Below are 21855 nucleotides of genomic sequence, written 5' to 3' on the forward strand. Positions count from 1 at the left end.
TCGTGCGCCACCAAAAAACCGAAAAATGCCATTTTGACCCCCTAAAAAGTCCCGAATGGACGAAATAACGTCGCAGCTGATCTCAGAGTGACGTAAGTTTTACCATCAAAATACACTGAGCGAAATTCGTCCGATTCGGAGACAGCATCATTCTACTCGAATAGTTCGCGTGCCACCCGAAAACCGAAAAATGTCATTTTGACCCACTTAAAAGTCCGAAATGACCGAAATAACATCGTAGATGATCACAAAGTGATGTATGGTTTTTATCATCTAAATATACTATGCTAAATTTGTGTAATTCGGAGACTGCATCGTTCTACTCGAACAGTTCGTGCGCCACCCGTAAACCGAAAAATGCCATTTTGACCCCTACAAAGTCCCGAATGGCCGAAAAAACATCGCAGGTGATCACAAAGTGATGTATAGTTTTATCATCTAATTACACTGTGCGAAATTCGTTCAATTCAGAGATTGCTTCATTCTACTCGAAAACTTCGCGCACCACCCAAAAACCGAAAAATGTCATTTTGACCCCCTTTAAAAGTCCCAAATGGTCGAAATAACATCGCAGGTGATCACAAAGTTATTTATAGTTTTATCTTCTAAATTCACTGTGCGAAATTCGTCCAATTCGGAGACTGCATCATTCTACGAGAAAAGTTCGCATGCCACCCGTAAACCAAAAAATGCCATTTTGACCCCCTAAAAAGTCCTGAATGCCGAAATAACATCGCAGGTGAACATGGAGTGATGTATAATTTTAGCATCTAAATACACTGTGCAAAATTCGTCCAATTTGGGGAATGCATTATTCTACTCAAAAAGTTCGCGCGCCACCCGAAAACCGAAAAATGTCATTTTGACCCCCTTAAAAGTCCTAAAATGGTCGAAATAACCTCGCAGGTGATAACGAAGTAATGCATAGTTTTATCATCTAATTTCATTGTGCGAAATTCGTTCAATTCGGAGACTACATCATTCTACGAGAAAAGTTTGCGCGCCAACTTAATACTGAAAAATGCCAATTTGATCCCCTAAACAGTCCTGAATGGCCAAAAAACGCAACAGCTCATGGTGGGGACGATGAGCCTTGTTTATTAGCACATTTTACTTTAACCGTCTGAATTTCGTCTAATTTGGAGACGACATCATTCTACTCGAAAATTTCACGCGCCACCCCAAAAGTAAAAAATATCATTTTGACCCCCTAAAAAGTCCCGAATGGATGAAATAACATCGCAATTGATTACGAAGTGATCCCTAATTTTAGCATCTAAATACACTGTGCGAAATTCGTCTAATTTGAGGACTGCATCATTCTACTCGAAAAGTTTGTGCGCCACCCGAAAACCGAAAAATCTCATTTTGACATCCTTAAAAGTTCCAAATGGCTGTAATAACATCACATGTGATCACAAACTGATGTATAGTTTTATCATCTAATTACACTTTGCGAAATTCGTCTAATTCGGAGACCGCATCATTCTACTCGAAAAATTCGTGTGCCCCTGAAAATCGAAAAATGCCATTTTGACCCCCTAAAAAGTCCCGAAAAGTCGAAATAACATCGCAGGTGATCACGATGTGATTTATAGTTTTAGCATCTAAATACAACGTGCTAAATTCTTCCAATTCGTAGACTGCATCATTGTACTCGAATAGTTCACGCGCCACCCGAAAACCGAAAAAAGTCATTTTGACCCACTTAAAAGTCCCAAATGGCCGAAATAACATCGCAGGTGATCACAAAGTGATGAATACTTTTATCATCTAAGTACACTGTGCGAAATTCGTCCAATTCAGAGACTGCATCATTTTACTCGAAAAGTTCGTGCGCCACCCGAAAACCGAAAAACAAGATTTTAACCCTCTAAAAAGTCCCGAATAGCCAAAATAACATCGCAGGTGATCACAAAGTGATGTCTAGTTTTACCATTTAAATACACTATGCGAAATTCGTCTTGTTCAGAGACTGCATCATTCTACTCGAAAAGTTCGCGCGCTACCCGAAAACCGAAAAATGTCATTTTGACACACTTAGAAGTCTCAAATGGCCGAAATAACATCGTAGGTGATCATGTATTGATGTACAGTTTTAGCATCTAAATATACTGTGCAAAATTAATGTAATTCGGGATTGCATCATTCTACTCGAAAAGTTCGCGCACCACCCGTAAACCGAAAAATGCCATTTTGACCCCCTAAAAAGTCCCGAATGGCCGAAATAACATCGCATGAGATCAAAAGGTGATGTATAGTTTTAGCATCTAAGACACCCTGCGAAATTCGTCTAATTCGGAGACTGCATCATCATACTCGAAAACTTCGCGCGCCACCCGAAAACGGAAAAATGTCATGTTGACCCCCTTTAAAAGTCCCAAATGGTCGAAATAACATCGTAGGTGATCACGAAGTAATGTATAGTTTTATCATCTAAATTCAATGAGTGAAATTCGTCCAACTCGGAGACTGCATCATTCTACGAGAAAAGTTCGCGCGCCACCTGAATACCGAAAAATTCCATTTTGACCCCCTAAACAGTCCCGAATGGCCAAAAAATGCAACAGCTCATGGTCGCGCTATGAGTCTTGTTTATTTTCCTGTTTTACTTTAATCGTGCGAATTTCGTCCAATTCGGAGACTGCATCATTCTACTCGAAAATTTCGCGCGCCACCCCAAAAGTGAAAAATGTCATTTTGACCCCCTAAAAAGTCTCGAATGCCCGAAATAACATCGCAGGTGCTCACGAAGTGTTGCATAGTTTTATCATCTAAATACACTATACGAAATTCGTCCAGTTCGAAGACTGCATCATTCTACTAGAAAAGTTCGCGCGCCACCTAAAAACTAAAAAAGGTCATTTTGACCCACTTAAAAGTCTCAAATTGCTGAAATAACATTGTAGGTGATCACGAAGTGATGTATACTTTTATCATCTAAATAAACTGTGCGAAATTCGTCCAATTCACAGACTGCATCATTCTACTCGAAAAGTTCGTGCGCCACCCGATAACCGAAAATTAACACTTTGACGCTCTAAAAAGTCCTGAATGGCCGAAATAACATCGCCGGTGATTACAAAGTTCTGTATAGTTTTACCATATAAATACACTGTGCGAATTTCATCCAATTCGGAGACTGCGTCATTCTACTCGAAAAGTTTGCGGGCCACCCGAAAACCAAAAAGTGTCATTTTGACCCACTTAAAAGTCCCGAAAGGCCGAAATAACATCGCAGGTGATCACAAATTGATGTATAGTTTTATCATCTAAATAGACTGTGCGAAATTCGTGCAATTCGGAGACTGCATTATTCTACTCGAAAAGTTCGCTCACCACACGTAAACTGAAACTGGCATTTTGACTCCCTAAAAAGTCCCGAATCGCCGAAATAACATTGCAAGTGATCACAAAGTGATGTATAGTCTTAGCATCCAAATACAATATGCGAAATTCGTCCAATTCGGAGACTGCATCATCATACTCGAAAACTAAGCGTGCCACCCGAAAATCGATAAATGTCATTTTGACCCCCTTGAAAGTCCCAAATGGTTGAAATAACATCGCATGTGATCACGAAGTAATGTATAGTTTTATCATCTAAATTCACTGTGCGAAATTCGTCCAATTCGGAGACTTCATTATTCTACGAGAAAAGTTCGCGTGCCACCCGAATACCAAAAAAATGCCATTTTGTCCCCCTAAACAGTCCCGATTGGCCTAAAAACGCAACAACTCTTGGTCGAGCTACGAGTCTTGTTTATTTTCCCGTTTTCCTTTAACCGCGCGCCACCTGAACACCGAAAAAGATCATTTTGACCCACTTGAAAGTCCCAAATGGCCGAAATAACATCGCAGGTGATCACAAGGTGATGTATACTTTTGTCATCTAAATACACTGTGCAAAATTCATCCAATTTAGAGACGACATCATTCTACTCGACAAGTTCGTGCGTCCTAAATGACATTTTGACCCTCTAAAAAGTCCTAAATGGCCGAAATAATATCGCAAGTGATCACAAAGTGATGTATAGTTTTACCATCTAAATACACTATTCGAAACTCATCCATTTTAGAGACTGCATCATTCTACTCGAAAAGATCGTGCACCACCCCTAAACCAAAAAATGCCATTTCGACCCCCCAAAAAGTCCCAAATGGCCGAAATAACATCGAAGTTGATCACGAATTGATGTATAGTTTTAGCTTCTAAATACACTGTGCGAAATTCATCTAATTCGGAGACTGGATCATCATACTCGAAAACTTCGTGCGCCACCCGAAAACCGAAAAATGTCATTTTGACCCCCCTTAAAAGTCCCAAATGGTTGAAATAATGTCGTAGGTGATCATGAAGTAATGTATAGTTTTATCATCTAAATTCACTGTGTGAAATTCGTCCGATTCGGAGACAGCATCATTCTACTCGAAAAGTTTGTGCGTCACCTGAAAACCAAAAAAGCCATTTTGACCTCCTAAAAAGTCCCCAGTGGCCGAAATAACATCGCAGGTGATCACAAATTCATGTATAGTGTTAGCATCTAATTACACTGTGCAAAATTAGTCAAATTCGGAAACTGCATAATTCTACTCGAGAAGTACGTGCATTACCCAAAAACCGAAAAATGTCATTTTGACCGACAAAATAATGTACAGTTTCACCATCTAAATATGTTGTGAGAAATTCTTTTAATTCGGAGACTGCATCATTCTACTCTAAAAGTTCGCGCGCCACATGAAAACCGAAAAATGTCATTTAACCCCCTAAAAAATCTCGAATGGCGAAATAACATCGCATGTGATCACGAAGTGATGCATAGATTTAGCATCTAAATGCACTGTGCGGAATTCGTCCAATTCGGACATTGCATCATTCTACTCGAAAAGTTCGTGCACCACCCGAAACCGAAAAAAGGTCATTTTGACCCACTTAAAAGTCCTAAATGGCCGAAATTACATCTCATGTGATCACAAAGTGATATATAGTTTTATCATCTAAATTCACTATGCGATATTCGTCCCATTCGGAGACGGCATCATTTTACGAGAAAAGTTCGTGCGCCACCCGAAAACCAAAAAAATGTCATTTTGATCCACTTAAAACTCCCAAATAGCCGAAATAACATCGCAGGTGATCACAATGTGATGTATAGTTATACCTTCTAAATACACTGTGCGAATTCGTCCAATTCGGAGACTGCAACATTCTACTCGAAAAGTTCGCGCGCTACCCGAAAACCGAAAAATGTCATTTTGACACACTTAGAAGTTTCAAATGGCCGAAATAACATAGCAGGTGATCATGAATTAATGTATAGTTTTATCATCTAAATACACTGTGCAAAATTAATGGAATTCGGAAATTGCATCCTTCTACTTGAAAATTTCGCGCACCACCGGTAAACCGAAAAATGTCAATTTGACCCCTTAAAAAGTCCCGAATGACCGAAATAACATCGCAGGAGATCACAAAGTGATGTATAGTTTTAGCATCTAAATACACTGTGCGAAATTCGTCCAATTCGGAGACTGCATCATTACACTCGAAAACTTCGCGCGACACCCAGAAACGGAAAAAATCATTTTGACCCCCTTAAAAGTCCCAAATGGTCGAAATAACATCGCAGGTGACCACGAAGTAATGTATAGTTTTATCAACTAAATTCACTGTGCGAAATTCATCCAACTCGGAGACATCATCATTCTACTCGAAAAGTTCGCACGCCACCCAAAAACTGAAAAATGTCATTTTGACCCACTTAAAAGTCCGAAATGACCGAAATAACATCGCAGGTGATCACAAAGTGATGTATAGTTTTTATCATCTAAATATACTGTGCGAAATTTGTGTAATTCGGAGACTGCATCGTTCTACTCGAAAAGTTCGTGCGCCACCCGTAAACCGAAAAATGCCATTTTAACCCCTACAAAGTCCCGAATGGCCGAAAAAACATCGCAGGTGATCACAAAGTGATGTATAGTTTTATCATCTAATTACACTATGCGAAATTCGTTCAATTCGCAGATTGCTTCATTCTACTCGAAAAGTTCGCGCGCTACCCAAAAATCGAAAAATGTCATTTTGACCCCCTTAAAAGTCCCAAATGGTCGAAATAACATCGCAGGTGATCCCAAAGTTATTTATAGTTTTATCTTCCAAATTCACTGTGCGAAATTCGTCCAATTCGGAGGCTGCATCATTCTAAGAGAAACGTTCGCATGCCACCCGTAAACCAAAAAATGCCATTTTGACCCCCTAAAAAGTCTTGAATGGCCGAAATAACATCGCAGGTGAACACGAAGTGATGTATAATTTTAGCATCTAAATACACTGTGCGAAATTCGTGCAATTTGGGAACTGCATTATTCTACTCGAAAAGTTCGCGCGCCACCCGAAAACTGAAAAATATCATTTTGACCCCCTTAAAAGTCCTAAATGGTCGAAATAACATGACAGGTGATAACGAAGTAATGCAGAGTTTTATCATCTAATTTCATTGTGCGAAATTCGTTCAATTCGGAGACTGCATCATTCTACGAGAATAGTTCGCGCACCACCCGAATAGTGAAAAATGCCAATTTGATCCCTTTAACAGTCCCGAATGGCCAAAAAACGTAACAGCTCATGGTGGGGACGATGAGCCTTGTTTATTAGCCTTTTTTACTTTAACAGTCTAAATTTCGTCCAATTTGGAGACGACATCATTCTACTCGAAAATTTCAGTGCCACCCCAAAACTTAAAAATGTCATTTTGACACCCTAAAAGGTCCCGAATGAACGAAATAACATCGTAGGTAATTACAAAGTGATCCCCAATTTTTGCATCTAAATACACTGTGCGAAATTCGTCCAATTTGAGGACTGCATCATTATACTCGAAAAGTTTGCGCGCCACCCGAAACCGAAAAATGTCATTTTGACCTCCTTAAAAGTTCCAAATGGCCGAAATAACATCACATGTGATCACAAACTAATGTATAGTTTTATCATCTAATTACACTGTGCGAAATTCGTCCAATTCGGAGACCGCGTCATTCTACTCGAAAAATTCATGCGCCACCTGAAAATCGAAAAATGCCATTTTGACCCCCTAAAAAGTCCCGAAAAGCCGAAATAACATCGCAGGTGATCACGATGTGATTTATAGTTTCAGCATCTAAATACAACATGCTAAATTCTTCCAATTCGTAGAATGCATCATTGTACTCGAATAGTTCGCGTGCCACCCGAAAACCGAAAAAAGTTATATTGACCCACTTAAAAGTCCCAAATGGCCGAAATAACATCGCAGGTGATCACGAAGTAGTGAATACTTTTATCATCTAAATACACTATGCGAAATTCGTCCAATTCAGAGACTGCATCATTCTACTCGAAAAGTTCGTGCGCCACCCGAAAACCGAAAAACAACATTTTGACCATCTAAAAAGTCCCGAATGGCCAAAATAACATCGCAGGTGATCACAAAGTGATGTCTAGTTTTACCATTTAAATACGCTATGCGAAATTCGTCCAATTCAGAAACTGCATCATTCTACTCGAAAAGTACTTGCGTTACCCAAAAACCGAAAAATGTCATTTTGACCCACTTAAAAGTGCCAAATGGTCAAAATAACATCGCAGGTGATCACAAAATAATGTACAGTTTTACCATCTAAATACGCTGTGCGAAATTCTTCTAATTCAGAGACTGCATCATTCTACTCTAAAAGTTCGTGCGCCACATGAAAACCGAAAAATGTCATTTTAACCCCCTAAAAAATCTCGAATGGCGAAATAACATCGCATGTGTTCACAAAGTGATGTATAGTTTTACCATCAAAATACACTATGCGAAATTCGTCCACTTCAGAGACTGCATCATTCGACTAGAAAAGTTCGTATGCCACCCGAAAACCGAAAATTGACATTTTGACCCTCTAAAAAGTCTCGAATGGCCGAAATAACATCGCATGTGATCACAAAGTAATGTATAGTTTTATCATCTAAATTCACTATGTGATATTCGTCCCATTCGGAGACGGCATCATTTTACGAGAAAAATCGTGTGCCACCCGAAAACCGAAAAATGTCATTTTAACCCACTTAAAACTCCCAAATAGCCGAAATAACATCGCAGGTGATCACAACGTGATGTATAGTTATACCTTCTAAATACACTTTGCGAATTCGTGCAATTCGGAGACTGCAACATTGTACTCGAAAAGTTCGAGCGCTACCCGAAAACCGAAAAATGTCATTTTGACACACATAGAAGTTTCAAATGGCCGAAATAACATCGCATGTGATCATGAATTAATGTATAGTTTTATCATCTAAATACACTGTGCAAAATTAATGGAATTCGGAGATTGCATCATTCTACTCGAAAAATTCGCTCATCACCGGTAAACCGAAAAATGCCATTTTGACCCCCTAAAAAGTCTTGAATGGCTGAAATAACATTGCCAGAGATCACATAGTGATGTATAGTTTTAGCATTTAAATACACTGTACGAAATTCATGTAATTCGGAGACTGCATCATTATACTCGAAAACTTTGCGCGACACGCGAAAACGGAAAAAAAATCATTTTGACCCCCTTAAAAGTCCCAAATGGTCAAAATAACATCGCGGGTGGTCACGAAGTAATCTATAGTTTTATCATCTAAATTCACTGTGCGAAATTTTTCCAACTCGGAGACAGCATCGTTCTACGAGAAAAGTTCGCGCGCCACCCGAATACTAAAAAATTCCACTTTGACCCCCTAAACAGTCCCGAATGGCCAAAAAACGCAACAGCCCATGGTCACGCTATGAGTCTTGTTTATTTGCCCGTTTTACTTTAATCGTGCGAATTTCATCCAATTCAGAAACTGCGTCATTCTACTCGAAAATTTCGCTCGCCACGCCAAAAATGAAAAAGTCATTTTGACCCCCTAAAAAGTCCTGAATGACCGAAATAACATCGCAGGTGATCAAAAAGTGAAGCATAGTATTAGCATCTAAATATACTTTACGAAACTCGTCCGGTTCAGAGACTACATCATTCTACTCGAAAATTGCGCTTGCTACCTGGAAACTGAAAAATATCTTTTTGACCCACTTAAAAGTCTCAAATGGCTGAAATAACATCGTAGGTGATCACGAAGTGATGTATACTTTTATCATCTAAATACACTGTACGGAATTCATCCAATTCAGAGACTGCATCATTCTACTCGAAAAGTTTGTGCGCTACCCGTAAACCAAAAATTGACATTTTGACCCTCTAAAAAGTCCCGAATGGCCGAAATAACATTGCAGGTGATCACAAAGTTCTGTATTGTTTTACCATCTAAATACACTGTGCGAAATTCGTCCAATTCGGAGACTGCGTCATTCTACTCGAAAAGTTTGTAGGCCACTCGAAAACCGAAAAGTGTCATTTTAACCCACTTAAAAGTCCCGAAAGGCTGAAATAACATCGCAGGTGATCACGAATTAATGTATAGTTTTATCGTCTAAATAGATTATGCGAAATTCGTGCAATTCGGAGACTGCATCATTCTACTCGAAAAGTTCGCTCACCACACGTAAACCGAAAAATGGCATTTTGACTCCCTAAAAAGTCCCGAATGGCCAAAATAACATTGCAAGTGATCACAAAGTGATGTATAGTCTTAGCATCTAAATACACTATGCGAAATTCATCCAATTCGGAGACTGCATCATCATACTCGAAAACTTAGCTCGCCACCTGAAAACTGATAAATATCATTTTGACCCCCTTAAAAGTCTCAAATGGTTGAAATAACATCGCATGTGATCACGAAGTAATGTATAGTTTTATCATCTAAATTCATTGTGCGAAATTCGCCCAATTCGGAGACTGCATTATTCTATGAGATAAGTTCGCGTGCCACCCGAATACCAAAAAAATGCCATTTTGTCCCCCTAAATAGTCCCGAATGCCAAAAAACGCAACATCTCATGGTAGAGCTACGAGTCTTGTTTATTTGCCCGTTTTACTTTAACCGTGCGCCACCCGAACACCGAAAAAGATCATTTTGCCGAAATAACATCGCAGGTGATCACGAAGTGATGTATACTTTTATCATCTAAATACATTGTGCGAAATTCGTCCAATTCCGAGACTGCATCATTTTACTCGAAAAGTTCGTGCGCCACCCGAAAACCGAAAAACAACATTTTGACTATCTAAAAAGTCCCGAATGGCCAAAATAACATCCCAGGTGATCACAAAGTGATGTTTAGTTTTACCATCTAAATACACTATGCGAAATTCGTCCAATTCAGAGACTGCATCATTCTACTTGAAAAGTTCGTGCACTACCCCTAAACCGAAAAATGCCATTTTGACCCCCCAAAAAGTCCCGAATGGCCGAAATAATATCGCAGGTGATCACGATTTGGTGTATAGTTTTAGCTTCTAAATACACTGAGCGAAATTCGTCCAATTCTGAGAATGCATCATTATACTCGAAAACTTCGTGCGCCAACCGAAAATCGAAAAATGTCATTTTGACCCCCTTAAAAGTCCTAAATGGTTGAAATAACATCACAGGTGATCATGAAGTAATGTATAGTTTTATCATCTAAATTCACTATGTGAAATTCATCCGATTCGTAGACTGCATCATTCAACTCGAAAAGTTTGTGCGCCACCCGAAAACCGAAAAATGCCATTTTGACCTCCTAAAATGTCCCGAATGGCCGAAATAACATCGCAACTGATCACAAATTCATGTATAGTTTTAGCATCTAATTACACTTTGCAAAATTAGTCCAATTCGGAAGCTGCATCATTCTACTCGAAAAGTACGTGAGCTAACCGAAAACCGAAAAATGTCATTTTGACCCACGTAAAAGTCCCAAATGGTCGAAATAACATCGCAGGTATTCACGAAATAATGTACAGTTTTTTCATCTAAATAAATTGTGCGAAATTCTTCTAATTCAGAAACTGCATCATTCTACTCTAAAAGTTCGCGCGCCACTTGAAAACCGAAGAATGTCATTTTAACTACCTAAATGCATTGTCGGAAAAAACATCGCAGGTGATCACAAAGTAATGTATAGTTTTATCATCTAAATTCACTATGCCATATTTGTCCAATTCGGAGACGGCATCATTCTACGAAAACAAATTTGGGACATCATCCTAAAATGTCCCGAATGGCCAAAATAACATCTCATGTGATCACGAAGTGATGCATAGTTTTAGCATCTAAATGCAATTGTGCGAAATTCGTCCAATTAAGAGACTGCATCATTCTACTCAAAAACTACGTGCGCGACCCGAAAACCGAAAAAGGTCATTTTGACCCACTTAAAAGTCACAAATGGTCGAAATAACATCGCAGGTGATCACGAAATAATGTACAGTTTTATCATCTAAATAAATTGTGCGAAATTTTTCTAATTCGGAGACTGCATCATTCTACTTTAAAAGTTCGTGTGCCCCTTGAAAACCGAAAAATATCATTTTAACTCCCTAAAAAGTCTCGAATGGCGAAATAACATCTCATGTGATCACGAAGTGATGCATAGTTTAGCAACTAAATGCACTGTGCGGAATTCGTCCAATTAAGAGACTGCATCATTCTACTCGAAAACTTCGCGCGCCACCCGAAAATCGAAAAAGGTCATTTTGACCCACTGAAAAGTCCCAAATACCCGAAATAACATCGCAGGTGATCACAAAGTAATGTATAGTTTTATCATCTAAATTCACTATGCCATATTCGTCCAATTCGGAGGCGACATCATTTTACGAAAAAAAGTTTGTGTGCCACCCGAAAACCGAAAAATGTTATTTTGACCCACTTAAAAGTCCCAAATAGCCGAAATAACATCGCAGGTGATCACAACGTGATGTATAATTTTACCATCTAAATACACTACGCAAAATTCGTCCAATTCGGAGACTGCGTCATTCTACTCGAAAAGTTCGAGCGTTACCCGAAAACCGAAAAATGTCATTTTGACACACCTAGAAGGCTCAAATGGCCGAAATAACATCGCAGGTGATCATGAATTAATGTATAGTTTTATCATCTAAATACATTGTGCGAAATTAATTGAATTCGGAGATTGGATCATTCTACTCGAAAAGTTCGCGTACCACCTGTAAACCGAAAAATGTCATTTTGACCCCCTAAAAAGTCCTGAATGGCCGAAATAACATCGCAGGAGATCACAAAATGATGTATACTTTTAGCATCTAAATACACTGTGCGAAGTTCGTCCAATTCGGAGACTGCATCATCATACTCAAAAACTTCGCGCGCCACCCGAAAACGGAAAAATGTCATTTTGACCCCCTTAAAAGTCCCAAATGCTCGAAATAACATCGCAGGTGATCACGAAGTAATGTATACTTTTATCATCTAAATTCACTATGCGACATTTGTCGAATTCGGAGACTGCATCGTTCTACGATAAAAGTTTGCGCGTCATCCGAGAACCGAAAAATTCCATTTTGACCCTCTAAACAGTCTTGAATGGTCGAAATAACATCGAAAAACGACATTTTGAGCCCCTAAACAGTCCTGAATGGTCGAAATAACATCGTCGATGATCATGAAGTGATTTATAGCTTCAACATATACACAATATGTGCGAATGTCGTCCAATTCGTAGACTGCATCATTCCACTTGAAAAGTTCGCGCGGATGTCCAAAATAGAAAAATGATATTTTTAGCCACTAAACAGTCCCGAATGGTCGAAATAACATCGTCGGTGATCCCAAAGTGATTTATAGTTTTATCATATAAATAAGATTTGTGAATTTTGTCCAATTGGCAGATTGCATCATTCCACTCGAAAAGTTCGCGCACCAACCCAAAACCGAAAAACGACATTTTGAGCCCCTAAACAGTCCCGAATGGTCGAAATAACATCGTCAGTGCTCATGAAGTGATTTATAGTTTTAGCATATACACAAGATATGCAAATTTGGTCCAATTCGGAGACTGCATCATTCCACTCTAAAAGTTCGTGCGCCAGCCTAAAACCGAAAAACGACATTTTGATCCCCTAAACAGTCCCGAATGGTCGAAATAACATCGTCAGTGATCACATAGTGATTTATAGTTTTAGCATATAAATAAGATGTGCGAATTTCGTCCAATTCGGAGACTGCATCATTCTACTCTAAAAGTTCGGTCCCCAGCCCAAAACCGAAAAAAACATTTTGAGACCCTAAACAGTCCATAATGGCGGAAATATTTTGTCGGTGATCACAGAGTGATTTTTAGTTTTAGCATATAAATAAGATGTGCGTATTTCAACCAATTCGAAAACTGCATCATCCCACTCGAAAAGTTCGCGTGCCAGCTCAAAACCGTAAAACGATATTTTGAGCCCCTAAACAGTCCCGAATGGTCAAAATAACATCGACGGTGATCACAAAGTGATATATAGTTTTAGCATATAAATAAGATGTGCGAATTTCGTCCAATTCGGGGACTGCATCATTCCACTCTAAAAGTTCGTGCGCAGCCCAAAACCGAAAAACGACATTTTGAGCCCCTAAACAGTCCCGAATGGCCGAAATAACATCGTCGGTGATCAAGAACTGATTTATAGTTTTATCATATAAATAAGATGTGCGAATTTCATCCAATTTGTAGGCTGCATCATCCCACTCGAAAAGTTCGCACGCCAGCCCATAACCGAAAAACGACATTTTGAGCCCCTAAACAGCCCCGAATGGTCGAAACAACATCACCGGTGATCACAAAGTGATTTATAGTTTTATCATATACACAAGATGTACGAATTTCGTCCAATTCGTAAACTGCATCATTCCAATCGAAAAGTTCGCGCGCCAGCACAAAACCGAAATATGACATTTTGAGCCACTAAACAGTCACGAATGGCCAAAATATTTATCGGTGATCACGAAGTGATTTATAGTTTTAGCATATAAATAAGATGTGCGAATTTCTTCCAATTCGGAGACTGCATCATTCCACTCGAAAAGTTCGCACGACAGCCCAAAACCGAAAAACGACATTTTGATCCCCTAAATAGTCCCGAATGATCGAAATAACATCGTCGGTGATCACAAAGTGATTTTTAGTTTTAGCATATACACAAGATGTGCGAATTTCGTCAAATTCGTAGACTGCATCATTCCACTCGAAAAGTTCGCGCGCCAGCCCAAAATCGAAAAATGACATTGTGAGCCCCTAAACAGTCCCGAATGGTCGAAATAACATCGTCAGTGATGACAAAGTGATTTATAGTTGTAACATATAAATAAGATGTGCGAATTTCGTCTAATTCGGAGACTGCATCATTCCACTCGAAATGTTCACGCGCCAGCCCAAAACCGAAAAACGACATTTTGAGCCCCTAAACAGTCCCAAATGGTCAAAATAAAATCATCGGTGATCACAAAGTGATTTATAGGTTTAGGATGTACACAATATGTGTGAATTTCATCCAATTCGGAGACTGCATCATTCCACTCAAAAAGTTCGAGCGCCAGCCCAAAACCGAAAAACGACATTTTGAGCCCCTAAACAGTTCTGAATGGTCGAAATAACATCGTCGGTGCTCATGAAGTGATTTATAGTTTTAGCATATACACAAGATGTGCGAATTTCGTCTAATTCGTAGACCGCATCATTCCACTTGAAAAGTTCGAGCGCCAGCCCAAAACCGAAAAATGACATTTTGAGCCACTAAAAAGTCCTGAATGGTCGAAATAACATCGTCGGTGATCACAAAGTGATTCATTGTTTTATCATCTAAATAAGACGTGTGAATTTTGTCCAATTCAGAGACTGCATCATTTCACTCGAAAAGTTCGCGCGCCAGCCCAAAACCGAAAAACGATATTTTGAGCCCGTAAACAGTCCCGAATGGTCGAAATAACATCATCAGTGATCATGAAGTGATTTATAATTTTAGAATATACACAATATGTGCGAATTTGGTCCAATTCGTAGACTGCATCATTCCACACTAAAATTTCGTACGCGAGCCCAAAACCGAAAAACGACATTTTGATGTCCTAAACAGTCCTGAATTGCCGAAATAACATCGTCGGTGATCACAAAGTAATTTACAGTTTTAGCATATAAATAAGATGTGCGAATTTCGTCCAATTCGGAGACTGCATCATTCCACTCTAAAAGTTCGCGCGCCAGCCCAAAACCGAAAAACGACATTTTGAGCCACTAAACAGTTCCGAACGGTCGAAATAACATCGTAGATGATCTCTATGTGATTTATAGTTTTAGCATATAAATAATATGTGCGAATTTCGTCCTATTCGGAGACTGCATCATTCCACACTAAAAGTTCGTGCGCCAGCCCAAAGCCGGAAAACGACATTTTGATTCCGTAAACAGTCTCGAATGGCCGAAATAACATCTTCGGTGATCACAAAGTGATTTACAGTTTTATCATATAATTATGATGTGTGAATTTCATACAATTCGTAGAATGCATCATGCCACTCGAACAGTTCGCACGCCAGCCTAAAACAGAAAAACAACATTTTGAGCCCCTAAACAGTCCCGAATGGTCGAAACAACATCGTCGGTGATCACAAAGTGATTTATAGTTTTAGCATATACACAAGATGTACGGATTTCGTCCAATTCGTAGACTGCATCATTCCACTCGAAAAGTTCGCGGGCCAGCACAAAATCGAAAAATGACATTTTGAGCCACTAAACAGTCACAAATGGCCGAAATATTTCGTCGGTGATCACGAAGTGATTTATAGTTTTAGCATATAAATAAGATGTGCGAATTTCTTCCAATTCGGAGACTGCATCATTCCACTCTAAAAGTTCGCGTGCCAGCGCAAATCCGAAAAACAACATTTTTAGCCCCTAAACAATCCCGAATCGCCGAAATAACATCGTCGGTGAACACAAAGTGTTATATAGTTTTAGAATATAAATAAGATGTGTAAATTTCATCCAATTCGGAGACTGCATCATTTCACTCTAAAAGTTCGCGCGTTAGCCCAAAACCGAAAAACGATATTTTGAGCCCCTAAACAGTCCCGAATGGCCGAAATAACATCGTCGGTGATCAAGAAGTGATTTATAGTTTTAGCATAGACACAAGATGTGCGAATTTCATCCAATTCGTAGACTGCATCATTCCACTCGAAAAGTTCGCGCGCAACCCGAAAACCAAAAAACGACATTTTGAACCACTAAACAGTCCCGAATGGCCGAAATAACATCGTCAGTGATCACTAAGTGATTTATAGTATTATCGCATAAAAAAGATGTGCGAATTTTGTCCAATTCGGAGACTGCATCATTCCACTCGAAAAGTTCGCGCGCCATCCCAAAACTAATAAACGACATTTTGAGCCCCTAAATAGTCCCGAATGATCGAAACAACATTGTCGGTGATCACAAAGTGATTTATAGTTTTAGAACATACACAACATGTGCGAATTTCTTCCAATTCGTAAACTGCATCATTGCACTCGAAAAGTTCGCGCTAGCCAAAATCAAAAAATGACATTTTGAGCCACTAAACAGTCCCGAATGGTCGAAATAACATTGTTGGTGATCACAAAGTGATTTATAGTTTTATCATATAAATAAGATGTGCGAAATTCGTCCAATTCGGAGACTGCTTTATTCCACTCGAAAAGTTCGCACGCCAGCCCAAAACCGAAAAACGACATTTTGATCCCCTAAATAGTCCCGAATGGTCGCAGGTGATCAGAAAGTGATGTATAGTTTTATCATCTAAATCCACTATGTGAAAATCGTCCAATTCGGAGACTGCCTCATTCTATTCAAAAAGTTTGTGGGCCACCCGAAAACCGAAAAATGCCATTTTGACCCCCTAAAAAGTCACGAACGGCAGACATAACATCGTTGGTGATCACAAAGTGATGTATAGTTTTATCATCTAAATGCACTGTGCAAAACTTGTCCAATTAAGAGACTGCATCATTCTACTCGAAAACTTTATGTGCCACCCAAAAACCGAAAAATGCCATTTTGACCCCGTAAATAGTATCGAATGGATGAAATAACATTGCAGGTGATCACCAAGTAACGTATAGTTTTAGCATATAAATACACTGTGCGACATTCGTCCAACTCGGAGACTACATCATTCTACTTGAAAAGTTCGCGCGCTTCCCGAAAATCGAAAAATGTCATTTTGACATCCTAAAAAGTCCCTAATGGCCAAAATAAAATCGCTGGTGATGATGAAATGATGTATAGTTTTATCATCTAAATACACTGTGCAAAATTCGTCCAATTCGGAGACTACATCATTCTACTCGAAAAGTTCGCGAGTCACCTGAAAACTGAAAAATGTCATTTTGACCCCCTTAAAAGTCCCGAATGGCTGAAATAACATCGCAGATGATCACAAAGTGATGTATAGTTTTATCATCTAAATACACTATACGAAATTGGTCCAAATCGGAAACTGCATCATTCTACTCGAAAAATTCATGCATCGCCCGAAAACCGAAAAAGGCCATTTTGACTCCCTAAAAAGTCCCGAATGGCCAAAATAACATCGCATGTGATCTTGAAGTAATGATGCATAGTTTTAGCATCTAAATACATTGTGCAAAATTCGTCCAATTCAGAGACTGCATCATTCTACTTGAAATGTTCGCGCACCACCTGATAGCCGAAAAATGTCATTTTGACCCCCTAAAAAGTCACTAATGGCTGAAATAATATCGCAGGTGATCACAAATTCATATATAGTTTTATCATCAAAATACAGTGCGTGAAATTCAACGAATTCGGAGACTGCATCATTCTACTCGAAATGTTTGCGCGCCACTCGAGAACCGAAAAATGCCATTTTGACCCACTTAAAAGTCCCAAATGGCCGAAATAACATGGCAGGTGATCAAAAGTGATGTGTAGTTTTATAGTCTAAATACACTATGCGAAATTAGTCCAATTCGGAAACTGCATTATTCTACTCGAAAAGTTTGCGCGCCACTTGAAAACCCAAAAATGTCAATTTGACCCCCTAGAAATACCGAGTTGCCGAAATAACACCGCAGGTGATCATAAAGTGATGTATAGTGTTAGCATCTAAATACACTGTGCCAAATTTGTCCAATTCGGAGACTGCATCATTCTACTCAAAAAGTTCGCGCGCCACGCGAAAACCGAAAAATGTCATTTTGTCCCACTTAAAAGCCCCAAATAGCCAAAATAACATCGCAGGTGATCACAAAGTGATGTATAAATTTATCATCAAAATACATTGTACGAAATTCTTCCAATTCGGTAACTGCATCATTCTACTCGAAAAGTTCGTGTGACACCCGAAAACCGAAAAATGCCATTTTTACCCCCTAAAAAGTACCGAATGGCCGAAATAACATCATAGGTGATCACAAAGTGAGGTATAGTTTTAGCATCTAAATATACTGTGCGGAATTCATCCATTTTGGAGACTGCATCATTGTACTCGTAAAGTTCGGGCGCCATCCGAAAACCGAAAAATGTCAATTTGACACACTTAAAAGTCCCAAATGGATGAAATAACATCGCAGGTGATCACTAAGTGATGTATAGTTTTATCATGTAAATACACTGTGTGAAATTCGTGCAATACGGAGAGTGCGTCATTCTACTCGAAAAGTTTGTGCGCCACCCGTAAACTGAAAAATGCCATTTTGACCCCCTAAAAAGTCTCGATTGGCCGAAATAACATTGCAGATGATCATAAACTCATGTATAGTTTGATCATCTAAATACATTGTGTGAAATTTGTCCCATTCGGAGACTGCATCATTCTACTCTAAAAGTTTGTGCACCACCCGAAAACCGAAAAATGACATTTTGATCCCGTAAAAAGTCCCGAATGGTCGAAATAACATCACAGGTGAACACGTAGTGATGTATAGTCTTATCATCTAAATACACTATCCGAAATTCGTCCAATTCGGAGATTGCTTCTTTATACTCGAAAAGTTCGTGCGCCACCCGAAAACCGACAAATGCCATTATGACCCCTAAAAAGTCATGAATGACCGAAATAACATTGTAGGTGATAACGAAGTGATGTATAATTTTATCATTTAAATACACTGTGCGAAATTCATCAAATTTGGAGACTGCATCATTCTAATCGAAAAGTTCGCGCGACACCCGAAAACCGAAAAATGTTATTTTGACCCACTTAAAAGTCACAAATGGCCGAAATAAAATCGCAGGTGATGACATAGTGATGTGTAGTTTATTATCTAAATACACTGTGCGAAATTCGTGCAATTCGGAGACTGCAACATCCTACTCGAAAAGTCCACGCGCCACCCGTAAAACGAAAAATGCCATTTTGACCCCCTAAAAAGTCCTGAATGGCCAAAATAATATCTCAGGTGATCACAAAGTGATGTATAGTTTTAGCATTGAAATATACTGAGCGAAAATCATACAATACGGAGACAACATCATTCTACTCGCAAAGTTGGCGCACCACCCAAAAACCCAAAAAATATCATCTTGACCCACTTAAAAGTCCCAAATGGCCGAAATAACATCGCATGTGATCACGAAGTGATGTATAGTTATATCACATACACTGTGCAAAATTCGTGCAATACGAAGACTGCATCATTACTAGAAAAGTTCGTGCTACCTATAAACCAAAAAATGTCATTTTGACCCCTAAAAAGTCCTCAATGGCCGAAATAACATCGCATGCGATCACGAAGTGATATATAGTTTTAGCATCTAAATACACAGTGCAAATTTCGTCCAAATCGGAGACTCCATCATTCTACTCGAAAGGTTCGCGCGCCACTCGAAAACCGAAAAAGGTCATTTTGACCCACCTAAGAGTCCCAAATAGCCGAAATAACATCGCAGGTTATCAAAAGTGGTTTTAGAGTCTAAATACATTATGCGAAATTCGTCCAATTCGGAGACTACATCATTCAACTCGAAAAGTTCGTGCGCCACCCAAAAACCAAAAAATGTCATTTTACCCACTTAAAAGTCCCAAATGACTGAAATAACATCGCAGGAGATCACAAAGTGATGTGTAGTTTTATCATCTAAATACATTGTTCGAAATTCGTCCAATTCGAAGACTGCATCATTCTACTAAAAAAATTTGCGCGCCACCCGAAACCAAAAAAGGTCATTTTGACCCACTTAAAAGTCCCAAATGGGTGAAATAACATTGCAAGTGATCATGATGTGATGTGTAGTTTTATCATATAAATACACTGTGCGAAATTCGTGGAAGTCGTACACTACATCATTCTACTCGAAAAGTTCGTGTGCCACCCATAAACCGAATAATGCCGTTTTGACCCCCTAAAAAGTCCAGAATGGCCCATATAACATCTCAGGTGATCACGAAGTGATGTATAGTTTTAGCATCTAAATACACAATTCGAAATTAGTCCAATTCGGAGACTACATCATTCTACTCGAAAAGTTCACGCGCCACCCGAAGACTGAAAAATGCCATTTTGACTCCCTAAAAAATTCCTAATGGCCGAAATGACATTGCAGGTGATCACAAAAGTGATGTATAGTTTTATCATCTAAACACACTATTCAAAATTGGTCCAATTCGAAGACTGCATCATTCTATTCGAAAAATCCGCGCGCCAATCGGAAACCGAAAAATGCCATTTTGACCCGCTAAAATGTCCCGAAGGGCAGAAATAACATCGCAGATGATCACAAAGTGATGTATAATTTTATCATCCAAATACACTGTGCAAAATTTTTCCAATTCAGAGACTGCATCATTCTACTCAAAAAGTTCGTGTGCCACCTGAAAACTGAAAATGCCATTTTGACCCCCTAAATTATCCGGAATGGACGAAATAACATCGCACGTGATCACAATATGTTGTATAGTTTTAGAATCTATATACACTGTGCGAAATTCGTTCAATTCGGAGACGACATCATTCTAGTCGAAAAGTTCGCGCGCTACTCGAAAACCGAAAAATGTCATTTTGACCCCCTAAAAAAGTCCTTAATGGCCGAAATAACATCGCAGGTGAACATAAAATGTTGTATAGTTTTAGCATCTAAATACACTGTGTGACATTCGTCCAATTCGGAGACTGCATCATTCTACTCGAAAAGTGCGCGCGCCACCCGAAAATCGAAAAATGTCATTTTGAACACCTTAGAAGTCCCGAATGGCCGAAATGACATTGCAGGTAATCACAAAGTGATGTATAGTTTTATCATCTAAATACACTGTACGAAATTCGTCCAAATCGGAGACTGAATCATTCTACTTGAAAAGTTCATGCGCCACCCGAAAACCGAAAAATGCCATTTTGACCCCCTAAAAAGTCCCGAATGGCCAAAATAACATCAGAGGTGATTAAGAAGTAATGTATAGTTTTAGCATCTGAATACACTGTGTGAAATTCGTCCAATTCGAGACTGCATCATTTAATCGAAAAGTTCACGCACCTCTCGAAAACCGGAAAAATGCCATTTTCACAAAAAACCAGCACGACAAAACGCGACGTAAATAGTGAATTTACGTTAGAGCGATATTTATCCAAAACAATCTAAATGAGAATTGAATATCTAATCGATAATAGTTCAACGACAGAAACACAGATGAAAACGGACGTCAGATGAAGTAGTTACGAGTTTATAATGGAGTTTTCCTGTCTCGGTCTACTAAAAATTGTCCCGGTCTACTAAAAATAATATAAAAATAAGATAATAAAAATAAATTCAAAACTAGCTGACGGAGTCTAAATGAAAGTTGTAGATATTGTTTTTACGTACACGTCGATATAAAGAACACCGAAAACGGAGTTCGTATGCGAAAGTTATGAGTTTCTGAAGTTCGGGGCGCGAAACCCCAAAACTGTATGATACCGCGACGTGGAAAGAA

Source organism: Lactuca saligna, chromosome 2, assembly GCF_052625555.1.
Source record: "Lactuca saligna cultivar CGN05327 chromosome 2, ASM5262555v1, whole genome shotgun sequence".
Lineage (NCBI taxonomy): Eukaryota > Viridiplantae > Streptophyta > Magnoliopsida > Asterales > Asteraceae > Lactuca > Lactuca saligna.